At 39.0% G+C, this 12,805-nt stretch overlaps 1 protein-coding gene across 1 annotated transcript in view; it reads right to left on the bottom strand.

Moving 5' to 3' along the window:
• Window positions 1-12,805, bottom strand: part of CYP2C19 (cytochrome P450 2C19) — a 252,248-nt gene that overhangs the window by 35,188 nt on the left and 204,255 nt on the right. The window lies entirely within an intron of this gene.

Raw genomic sequence — 12,805 nt, forward strand, 5'->3', positions numbered from 1 at the left:
AAACAAAAGGTTACATTAGTATTGATAAACATGTAAGTTTCAACGGAAATCTCAACTGAAAAATAATTCACTTTATCAGAGATGGCCATATTTTAGTAGTAAAATTGAAGCTATCAGAGTTTCAAAGGACTGGAATTCACAATCACAACAAATGATGAGAGCGTCTCTGCTCATCATATAACCAGAAAAAGAAGCACTCTCTTAGAGCTTTTCTCATAAAATCCATGGAAAGGCCAGGTGAAAACAGAAGAAGGGGGCAGGACAAATAAAGAAAGGAATAGGGAGCTGGTCTTATCTTAGAAAAGAGTAGAGCTATCCCACTAGTTCTCACAGAGCCCTTTTTGGTGCCAGGAGTTCTGACACCACTTACTTCCAGAGGAGATGCTGGTCAGCAGACAGTAGACAGGAACAGGAATAACAAGTCAAGGAAAGAAATCACTCAAAGACATCAATGGAAGGTCCCGTGGCTGCATATCACCCACCCCGCTGCTGTGCATACCCATTTCCAATAAGGATCACATAGCCAGAGCAAACATTGTATGTTCACACCTAGGTCAAAAAATACACTCCAGCATTCAATACTATAAATATTTGAAAGTGTCTACAAACTCACAGATATGAACAAAATTTCAAGACTCAAAAGATATTTGAGGACCTCCAATTGCATAATAAGCATCAATCTTAAAAGTCAGAAAACTATTCCTTGAAGGACTTAATGAAAACAGAAAAGTTAAAACAACTGTATCATCAGATAAATTTAGCCAAGAAAAAGAAAAAGTTATTAGAAAACTGAGAAGTTCTTGGTAATTAAGTATGTGGTGGAAAAAATATTTTTCAATAAATGGATACGCTGAGTAATAAGATAGATTTAGTTCCATTTTCACTTATTTTAAATAGCAGTAAGATCTAGCAGTAACATGGGTTTCCACGAGGATAGAGTACAAAATAGTAATGATGAAAACATTAAACAAATTAAGTAGTATAGGAAATAGATCTATTAATAGAAATCCTAGTGACTTTATCACAGGAGTTTTGAAGAGAGAGAAAAACAAGCAAACAATAATAAGCAAAGGAAATTGAATACATTTTTCCTACAATGATGAAAAATCCAAAGAATCCACCAAATTCTAAACAGGATTACAGAGAAAAGATCCACACTCCCAAAATCTTGTGAAACATGAGAATAACAAGGGAAAATAAAACCCTGAAACATTTTAAAGAGAAAAAAGAAGTTACAAAGAGAAAAGAGATAAACGAAGTTACAAAGAATAAGACTCAATTTAGAATAAATCTTTCCTTATACAATGCTTATAAATAATTAAAAACAGTCAAGTAAAATCTCAAAGCTCAATAGGAAATGATTTTCAAAATTGTTATTCTATACCGGATAAACTCAAGTCAACCATAAGGTCAAAGTACAGACATTTGGGGGCCTTCCCTGGTGGTCTAGTGGTTAAGACTCCATGCTTCTACTGCAGGGAGCATGGGTTCAATCCCTGGTCAGGGCACTAAGGTCCTGTGCTGTGTGGCAGAGCCCAAAATAAAATAAGTAAGAAACATATAGACACTTTTGGACATGTGAACATTCAGAGTTTTATAATCTTGAAATCACTTCTGAAATAATTACCTGAGGAAAAACTCCAAAAAAAAAAAAAATATCCCCAAAAGGGGAGAAAGTGGGACACAAAATTAATGATGTACAAAAGGCAAGCAAAACTTTTGAGTCTAAAGAATGACTGAGAATGTGGTAGCAAAGCTTAAAGAAATTATCAAGTTATTTTTCATAAGGAAAAGAGGGCTAAAATTATAGATGTTTCTAACAAAATATGCAAGCTGATATAGAGGGTAGGAAGTTGTCAGCATTTAGAGAGTGGTCTATCTTATTCTAGTAAGGCTATCGATAGTAATTCTAATTTTTAATTATATGGACAGATACAAGCACTTACAATACCAAAATTTTGCCTGACAGTTTAAAATACACCTAAAATGAAATATCTTTCCTTTTAATAGAAGAAAAGCAAAATGAAATTAAGAAAGCTTGATCAGTCCAGCTAAGGACAATATAAAAGAATGAAGTCTATTAAGCATGAGGTAAAAATCATCAAGTGAGGCACTATGACTTCTCATTTCCTACAAAGACTTTTTTTTTTTTTTAATCAGAAGCACCTCCTGAATATACTGCCCAAGACCAGTATGGATTGAATAAATATGAAGACTAAAAGTGAATTCTGTGTACAAAATCAAGTGCAAACAATAGCAATGATGAAAATTACCCCAAAAGTTGTATGGAAAATAGTTCTAGAATGTCCTTTATTGCTAGCAAGTACATCAGTAACATTTATTTCAGGTATATCTAAATACTTAGTTTAACATTTAATTAATTAATTTAGGTAATACATGCATGCTAAGTCACTTCAGTCTAGTCTGACTCTTTGTGATCCCATGGACTATAGCCGGCCAGGTTCCTCTGTCCATGGGATTCTCCAAGCAAGAATACTGGAGTGGGTTGCCATGCCCTCCTCCAGGAAATCTGCCCAACCCATGGATTGAAACCACCTCTCTTATATCTCCTGCATTGGCAGGCAGGTTCTTTACCATTAGCACTACCTGGGAAGCTCAATGTAGTTAATAAATACTTCCTAATATTTCAGAAGCTGAATTTAATAATAAAATACAACTAGCATATAACCAACAAGATAAGACTGGCTGAGGAAATATTTTACTGGCTCTTCTGTGCCAGATATTTCCCACCCAGTTAGCTCACTTGATCTTCATAAGATGCTTTGAACAGAAATGTTTTAGCTGAATTACCTGATACCTCCCTGCCCAGTTAATAAAGGGGAGAGATGGAATGGAACCTAAGACATCTGCCACACCACATATGCCAAGTATACCTTTAAAAAAGAAACTGGTGTTCTACAACAACAGCTGCCTGGAGAGAAGTCCCCCTCTTAAGAGTTGTGCACATATAAAACTCAATCAAGACAGCCAGTGTTACTTAGTTTTCAACATGGAAGTCAGCAAGAAGGTTCTCAGAGACAAGAGCTTCCCTCCAAAGCTTCTGAAGCATCAGAGGACCACAGCTCAGGGTGGAGGCTGGGGAACTAACCACATTCAATAACAACCCAGTCTGGAAAAACCACCATGTCCATACTCCACAGATAAGAACACAACATATTTAAACTAGCATCTAAATGCAATAAAATCAAAAGAACCAAATTTAAAAGCAGTCTTCTTTAAAGCCACTATTAGATTTTTAAATAATGTGTCTAGAATTCTAAAGTGGTTTTTTTTAAAGAAAATAAATGGCTTCCCTTAACTAAAAAAATAATTCTTTTTATTTGTAGAAAGTTTACAAAGCACTTTTGTGGCTGTCTTATTATTTGACTCTCATCATCATCTCATAAAACAGATATCTTTCAATCCCTTTTACAGATGAGGAGAATGGGAACCAGAACTGAAGGGATGCATTCAAATTACTATTTTTAAGGCATAGTACAAGACTTCGACTCTGGTTTTGTAACTTGTGAACTCTGCATTGGAAAGTGTTTCAAGTCAAATACATTGTACATTTGCTGAGTAAATGTTATATATCTTGCAGCCTCATTTTGGCATGAAAATCCGTTTAGGATTTAAAAGTTACTGAGTCAGTAATTTCATCATGAGTAAATAAAAATAAGAGTTCAGAAAAGTTTGTCCCTTTGAAATCTTTAGAACCTCCGGAAGCCAGATCCACAGATTCAAAGAATATGACTTCAAAGAAAAGCACCTATTAGGTGACAACCCCATACATATTGTGTGCTGCCTGAGGACATTCTTGACTGGAAGAAGAGTTGATTCTGTTGTTATTCTTTTGGGATTCAGATGACCACCATATCCACTACTGTGGGCAATTGTTCTAAGAATCCCTTAGAAGAAATGGAGTAGCCCTCACAATCAATAAAACAGTCTGAAATGTAGTACTTGGGTGCAATCTTAAATGATAAAATGATCTACATTCATTTCCAAGGCAAACCATTTGACCTCACAGTAATCCAAATCTATGCCCAAACCACTGATGCCAATGAGGCTGAAGTTGACCAGTTCTATGAAGACTTACAAGATAGAATGAACACCAAAAGAAAATGTCCTTTTCATGATAGGGGATTGGAATGGAAAAGTAGGAAGTCAAGAGACACCTGGAGTATCAGGCAAGTTTGGCCTTAGAATACAAAATGAAACAGGGCAAAGGCTAACAGAATTTTGACAAGAGAACAGACTGGTCATAGCAAACACCCCTTTCCAACAACACAAGGGATGGCTCTACATATGGACAATACCAAATGGTCAATACTGAAATAAATTGATTATATTCTTTGCAGCTCAAGATGGAGAAGCTCTATGCAGTCAATAAAAAAAAGACGTGGAGCTAATTGTGGCTCAGATCATCCTAATTGCAAAATTGCTCCTTATTGCAAAAATTCATGCTTAAATTGGAGAAAGTAGGGAAAACCAGTAAGACATTCAGGTATGACTTAAATCAAATCCCTTATAACTATACAAAGGAGGAGACAAGTAGATTCAAGGGGTTAGATCTGGTAGACAGAGTGCCTGAAGAATGGACAGAGGTTTGTAACATTGTACAGGGGGCAGTGACCAAAACCATCCCAAAGAAATAGAAAACAAGAAAGCAAAGTGGTTATCTGAGAAGAATTTACAAATAGCTGAGGAAAGAAGAGAAGTGAAAAAGCAAGGGAGGCAGGGAAATATATACCCAAATGAAGGCAGTGTTTCAGAGAATAGCAAGGAGAGATAAGAAAGCTTTCTTCAATGAATAATGAAGAAAAGTAAATGAAAACAATAGAATGGGAAAGACTTGAGATCTCTTCAAGAAAATTGATAATATCAAAGGAACATTTAATGCAAATATAGGCACAAAAAAAGAACAGAAACTGTAAAGACCTAACAGAGGAAGAAGTGAGAAGAGGTGGCAAGAATACCCAGAACTGCACAAGAAAAGGTTAGTGACCTGGATAACCATGATGATGTGGCCACCAATCTAGAGGCAAACATCCTGGAATGTGAAGTCAAGTGGGCCTTAGGAAATATTAATACAAACAAAGTTAGTGGGGGTGATGGAATTCCTGCTGAACTATTTCAAATCCTAAAAGATGATGCTGTTACAGTGTAGCACTCAGTATGTTAGCAAATTTGGAGAACTCAGCAGTGGTCACAGGACTGGAAAAGTCAGTTTTTATTCCAATCTCAAAGAAGAAGAGTGTCAAAGAATGTTCAAACTACTGAATAATTGCACTCATTTCTCATGCTAGAAAGGTTATGCTCAAAATCCTTCAAACCTGGCTTAAGCAGTATGGGAACTGAGAACTTTCAGATGTACAAGTTGGGTTTAGAAAAGGCAGAGGAACCAGAGGTCAAATTGTCGATAATTTTTGGATCATTGTGAAAGCAAGGAAATTCCAGAAAAATACTTACTTCTGCTTCATTGACTACCCTAAAGCCTTTGACTGTGTGGATCACAACAGACTGTGGAAAATTCTTAAGGAGATAGAAATACCAGACCACATTACCTATGTCCTGAGAAACCTATATACCGGTCAAGGAACAACAGTTAAAACATTACATGGAACAACTTACTGGTTCAAACTTGGGAAAGGAGTACAAAAAGGCTGTGTATTGTCACCCTGTTTATTTAACTTTATGCTGGGTACTAAGGACCGTCTAGTCAAGGCTATGATTTTTCCTGTGGTCATGTGTGGATGTGAGAGTTGGACTGTGAAGAAGGCTGAGTGCTGAAGAATTTATGCTTTTGAACTGTGGTGTTGGAGAAGACTTTTGAGAGCCCCTTGGACTGCAAGGAGATTCAACCAGTCCTTTCTGAAGGAGATCAACCCTGGGATTTCTTTGGAAGGAATGATGCTAAAGCTGAAACTCCAGTACTTTGGCCACCTCATGTGAAGAGTTGACTCATTGGAAAAGACTCTGATGCTGGGAGGGATTGGGGGCAGGAGGAGAAGGGGACGACCGAGGATGAGATGGCTGGATGGCATCACTGACTCGATGGACTTGAGTCTGAGTGAACTCCGGGAGATGGTGATGGACAGGGAGGCCTGGTGTGTTGTGATTCATGGGGTCGCAAAGAGTCGGACACGACTGAGCAACTGAACTGAACTGATGCTGGGTACATCATGCAAAATACCAGGCCAAGTTAATCCCAAATTAGAATCACAATTGCCAGGAGAAATAGCAACGACCTCAGATATGCCGATGACACTATACTTATGGCAGAAAGTGAGGAGGAATTCAAGAGCCTCTTGATGAAAGTGAAAGAGAGTGGGAAAATTTGGCTTAAAACTCAACTTTCCAAAATTTGAGATCATGGCATATTGTCCCATCGCTTCATGGCAGAGAAGAGGAAAAAGTGGAAACAGTGACAGATTTTATTTTCTTGGGCTCTAAAATCACTGCACATGGTAACTGCAGCCATGAAACTACCAAAAAAAAAAAAAAGTTTGCATCTTGGAAGAAAAGCTATGACAAACCTAAACAGTTTATTAAAAAGCAGAGACATAACTTTGCTGACAAAGATCCTGTAGTCCGAGCTGTAGTTCTTCCAGTAGTCATGTATAGATGTGAGAGTTAGACAATAAAGAAGGCTGAGCACCAAAGAATTAATGCTTCCAAACTGTGATGCTGGAGAAAACTCTTGAGAGTTCCTTGGACAGCAAGGAAATCAAGCCAGTCAATCCTGAAGGAAATCAATGCTGAATATTCATTGGAAGGACTAATGCTGAAGCTGAAGCTCCAATTATTTTGGCACCTGAGTAAACAGTGGACTTCTTGAAAAGACCCTGACGCTGGGAAAGGTGTAAGGCCAAAGGAAAAGAGGGCAGCAGAGGGTGAGATGGTTTGATAGCATCACTCAATGCACATGAATTTGAGCAAACTCTGGGAGACAGTGAAGGACAGGGAAGCCTGGCATGCTACAGTCCATGGGGTTGCAAAGAGTGGACACGACTTAGTGACTGAATAACAGGAATAATTTTGGGAAACAAAAAAATTGTCTTTATTTGCAGAGTATATGATCATTTATGTAGAAAATCAATGGAAGCTACATAGAAGAGTAGATTTTTGAATGATAATATTCTATTTCTCCAGAGCAATCTGTTTACCTGAAACACTTGTGATTTCCCTTTTTCTATGCAAAAATCCTAGGGTCTCATATGCCTAACCACTTTACTTTTCAGAGAAGGAAGAAAACATAGAAATTGTTGAGCTGGGACAGATCTTAGGAATATTCTAATAAAATGCCTTATATCTGTATTTTAAGAGCAATGTGATAATGGCTCAGAGAGGCAAAGACTTCCACACATAATCACACAGTGGGTTAATATCAGAACTTCCAGTTGAAAAGTCTTAGCTTTCTCAAATATGAGTTTTTTAATCATGTGAATCTGAAGAAATTGTAAATATTGAACATAGTAAACATGTACTATTAAATTTTAACTCTCTAATAGATTAACATGAGAAAGCTGAAAGGTCATGAAAGTTTGTGATAACCTGTGTTACCCCAGATAGTAGGGGCATCAAAGTTTAGGGAAAAACAGTCTTCTACCTAAAGCCCTCAATCTGAGCTCAAAAAGAAACTGGGATGTTAATACAAGACATACTCTCTTGCCCTTTGCTCTCGGTGATCCCCAAAATTCTAAATAAAGAATATGTCAGGATATTTGAGTACAGAATCTACTTTCTAGGTCCCTGACCAGAACTGTAATTTATGAGTAGGTAGAGAATAGGCATTAGTTGAGGCTAAAAAAATCACACCATCCCCCAAGTAAGCAACGTTCAGTGTGGCGAAGGAACCTCCCAAATAGAAAGAGTTCCCCTCACCAGGAGTGGGAGAGAAGTCTGAGCAACAGGGTTCTCCAGCCTTTGGGGTCATTGTACAAATGTCCTGCTTTGATTTCACTCTACCCAGACTCACAAAGCTCAGATGTATAGAGATGTGAGGAACAAGAAGAAAAGCAGGGACTACTAATAGCAGCCACACAGCAGAAGTTGTTGCAGTTCACAGGGACCTACTTAAGAGACAAACTCAGCAGATTCCACCACTGATTAAACAGATCTTGCAAGCCACCTGGCATTTCCTGCAGATGACATCAGTTTTTGCATCACAAGTATTCACATTTGCTGATGTGGCTACTGGAGCCCCTCCCCAGTCTGTCCCTAGACCCCTGCCAGAGTCCAAGAGCCACACCTAAAGCCAGCTTTTCTTTTTCTGAGGCTGTGTGAGTGCAAGATGCAAGCCTAGACTCCTCTGGCTGAGACTCCAGCCTGAGCGCTGTGTGTGGCCTCCACTGTAGTGCACATGTCTAGAGGGAGAGTTTGTAGCTGTGGGAGAATTTGCCAACATCCAGGACTCCTGAAACTGCCAGTGAGCCCTTATTTGACCTGATTCTTTATATATATATATATATATATATATATATACATACACATACATACATACATACATACATACACACACATACATATATCTGCACCTGGCTTCTGCCCCAACATAAGACCTGTAGCTGACTTGTGCTGCTGAGTTTGTGTCCACCACTTTCTCTGGCTACCACCAATGCCTGTCCTGTTCCCCAGCCACTGCGCTTTTAGACAAGACTGAAGATGCCTATTATCCTTGCAGCCACTGGGAAACCCCAGCAGTTTTCATGAAGGTCCACATAGTTTGTCAGTGTTGTGGTACCAGTGGCCTGAGCTGAAGAGACATCATGCCCCTTTCCTCAGACTCAGCGCTTCCACATGCTCCCATAACTCATACCTTGCAGCACTTGATCTAGAGTAACAGCATATACTAGCACACACCCACTCACAGGTGAAAATCTTCTCTTACTAAAGACAGTCCATAAAGCCTGGAAGAGGCTTTTACAAATCTGTAGACCTATCTGGAAAGTTCCAGGGATCACTGAAGAATCAGGGGGAAATGACTCCACCAGAGGACTACAGTAAATCTCCAGTAGCTGGCCGTAAAGGAATGGAGATTTAGGAATTGTCCAACAAAGCATTATAAACAATTGTTCTAAAGATGCTCAGAGAGCTACAAGAGAACACAGATAAAAAACTTAACAATATTGGGAGACAATAAAAGAACTAAATAGGAAGTTCAACAAAGAGATAGAAAATATAAAAAGAACCAAACATTGCTTATGAATACAATGACTGAACAATAGACAGTTTCAACAGCAGACGGGAGCAAGCAAAGAAAAGAAGCAGTGAGCCTGAAGACAGAAGATTGAAATTATATTTTCAGAGGAGTAAATTAATAAAACAATGTAGCAGCAGCAGAGAAGGAATAAAAAAGGTTATGGAACTTATTGGACATCTTCAAGAGAAATAATGTATGCACCATTGGAGTCTCAGAGGAGAAAGGTAGGCAAAAGGAGTGAAGGGTTTACTTAAAGAAATAATGGCTAACAGCTTCCCAAACATGGAGAGAGATTTGTCTATTCAAATTCATGAAGCAAAGAGATCACCCCAAAGCTTCAATCCAAAACAATCTTCTCCAAAATATATGTAATGAAACTATTTAAAACCAAAGATGAGAGAGTTTTAAAAGCAACAAAAGAAAACATATTTCTCTTATAAAAGGGATTAAACCTTAAGACTATTAGAATATTTCTCAACAGAGACCTTGCAGACAAGGAGATAATGGGATGATACATTCAAAGTTCTAAGAACAACAACCAAAAACAAACAAACAAACAAACAAACAAAAAAACACAACAACAACAAAAAAAACTGCCAATAAAGAATGTTTTACCCAGTAAGGTTATCCTCCAGAAGTGAAGGCAAGATAAAGAATTTTCCAGTAAAAATAAACACAAAAGTAAACAAGTGGGACCTGATTAAACTTAAAAGCTTTTGCACAGCAAACAAAACTATAAGCAAGGTGAAAAGACAATCCTCAGAATGGGAGAAAATAATAGCAAATGAAACAACTCACAAAGGATTAACTTCCAAAATATACAAGCAGCTCATACAACTCAATGCCAGAAAAACAACCCAATCAAAAAGTCAGGGAAAGATCTAAACAAACATTTCTCCAAAGAAGACAGATGGCTAACAAACATGAAAATATGTGCAACATCACTTCTTATTAGAGAAATGCAAATCAAAACTACAATGAGATATCACCTCATACTGGTCAGAATGGCCATCATCAGAAAGTCTACAAACAATAAGTGCTGGAGAGGGTGTGGAGAAAAGGGAAGCTCTTGCACTGTTTGTAGACATGTAAATTGATACAGCCACTATGGAAGACTGTATGGAGATTGCTTTATAAAACTAGGAATCAAAGCACCGTATGACCCAGCAATCCCACTCCTAGACATATACACTGAGGAAACCAAAATTGAAAAAGACACATGTGTCCCATTGTTCATTGCAGCACTATTTACAATAGCTAGAACGTGGAAGCAACCTCGATGTCCATCGACACATGAATGGATGAAGAAGTTGTGGTACATATACATAATGGAATATTGCTCAGTCATAAAAAAGAATGTGTTAGAGTCCATTCTGATGAGGTGGATGAACCTAGAGCCTATTATACACAATCAAGTAAGTCAGAAAGAAAAAGATAAATATTGTATACTAATGCATATATACAGAATCTAGAAAAATGATATTGAAGAATTTATTTGCAGGGCAGCAATGAGAAACAGACATAGAGAATAGACTTATGGACATGGAGAGAGGAAAGGAAAGAGTGAGATGTATGGGGAGAGTAACATGGAAACTTACATTACCATATGTAAATAGATAGCCAATGGGAATTTGCTGTATGTCTCAGGAAACTCAAACAGGGGTTCTGTATCAACCTAGAGCTGTGGGATGGGGAGGGAGAAGGGGGGAGGCTCAAAAGGGAAGGGATATATGCATACCTATGGCTGATTCATATTGGTTTGACAAAAAAACAACAAATTCTGTAAAGCAATTACACTTCAATTAAAAAAAATAGGGGGCGGTCCTAAGATGGTGGAGGAATAGGATGGGGAGACCACTTTATCCCCCACAAATTCATCAAAAGAACATTTCAACGCTGAGTAAATTCCACAAAACAACTTCTGAATGCCGGCAGAGGACATCAGGCACCCAGAAAAGCAGTCCGTTGTCTTCGAAAGGAGGTAGGAAAAAATATAAAAGACAAAAAGGGAGAGAAAATAGGTAAGGATGGAGCTCCATCGGAGTCTTTAAAAAGAGAGAAATTTCCAAACACCAGGAAAAACTCTCACTGCCGAGTCTGTGGTGAGCCTTGGAACCACAGAGGGCAACATAATTGGGAGGAAAAATAAATAAATGATTAAAACCCACAGATTACCTGCTCAATGGTAACTCCCCCGGTGGAGAAGAAGCATAGACGCCTGCATCCGCCACTGGCATGTGGGGGCTGGGCAGGGAGGTGTGGGCTGCATTGTTTAGAGTAAGTACTAGGCCTGAATGCCCCGAGGGCAATCTGAGGGAACTAACTTGGGCTAGCATACCAGACGGTGGGATAGCTACCACTCGAAAAGCCCTAACCTAAGACATGGCGAGGTCTGCTCACAGAACAAAGGACTAACTAGAGCTACGCAAAAAGCCCTAACCTAAGACACCGCCAGGCCCACTCACAGAACAAAGGACTGAGCAGAGCTAGCTGGCTGCAGACTGGCCTATACCCCTCCAGTGACAGGCAGGCAAGGGCAGCCAGAGCCAGAGGGGGCAATTGCAGCCCCAGAGAGGCATTATCTACCAAACTGCAAGCAGGCTTCATTGCTAACCAAGACTTCTTGGGATTCTGAACGGTCAACATCCACCTGAGAAGGTGCGCCAGTTGTAAACCCAGAAAACAGAGCGACTGGGATGGGAGAGGCGATAAGTTGCAGTGACCGTGCTTGCCAAACACCTGGTCACCTGAGCTGCTCAGACCTGGGAAGGGCAAAAAATGCAGGCCCAACCAAGTCTGCGCCTCTGAGGACTACCCGAGGACCTGAACCTGAGCAGCTTAGACCTGGGAAGTGCATACAACCCAGGGCGGGCCTCAGACAGTTCCCGGCAGAGCAACCTAAAGCCTAAGCACTGTAGTCAGGGAAAGCACACACGCCGTGAGTGAGGGCAAACCCAGTGTGGCCGAGAAACTGTGAGCACAAGCCAGTGTTATTTGTTTGCAGCGTCCCTCCCTCCCCACAGCATGACTGAACAAGTGAGCCTAAAAAGTGTCCACCACTGCCCCCTTGTGTCAGGGTGGAAATTAGACACTGAAGAGACCAGCAAACAGAAGAAACTAAAACAGAGGGAACCTCCTTGTAAGTGACAGGTGCAATAGATTAAAACCCTGTAGTTAGTACCAACTACATAGAAAGGGGCCTATAGAACTTGAGAAATATAGCTGGATCAAGGAGCTATCTGCAAATGAACTGACACTATACTGTCCACAGCAATACCAGAGAAAGGCCTAGATATATTTTTACTATTTTTACTATCATTCTTTAATTTTTTGATCTTTTTATAATTTTTAAGTCCTCTATTACTCCTTTAATTTTTATAACCTACTATTACTTTGCAAAAAAAAGAGAGACCCTATTTTTAAAGCAAAATTCATATATATATTTTATAATTTGTGTGACTTTTTTTTTGTTAATATATTTTTGAAAATCCAACTTCTACTCTAGACTTTTAATCCTTGCTTTTTGGTATTTGTTATCGATTTTGTACCTTTAAGAACCCAATCTTCAGTACCCATGTTTACTTGGGAGTATAATTACTG

This window comes from Ovis aries, chromosome 22 (assembly GCF_016772045.2).
Source record: "Ovis aries strain OAR_USU_Benz2616 breed Rambouillet chromosome 22, ARS-UI_Ramb_v3.0, whole genome shotgun sequence".
NCBI lineage: Eukaryota > Metazoa > Chordata > Mammalia > Artiodactyla > Bovidae > Ovis > Ovis aries.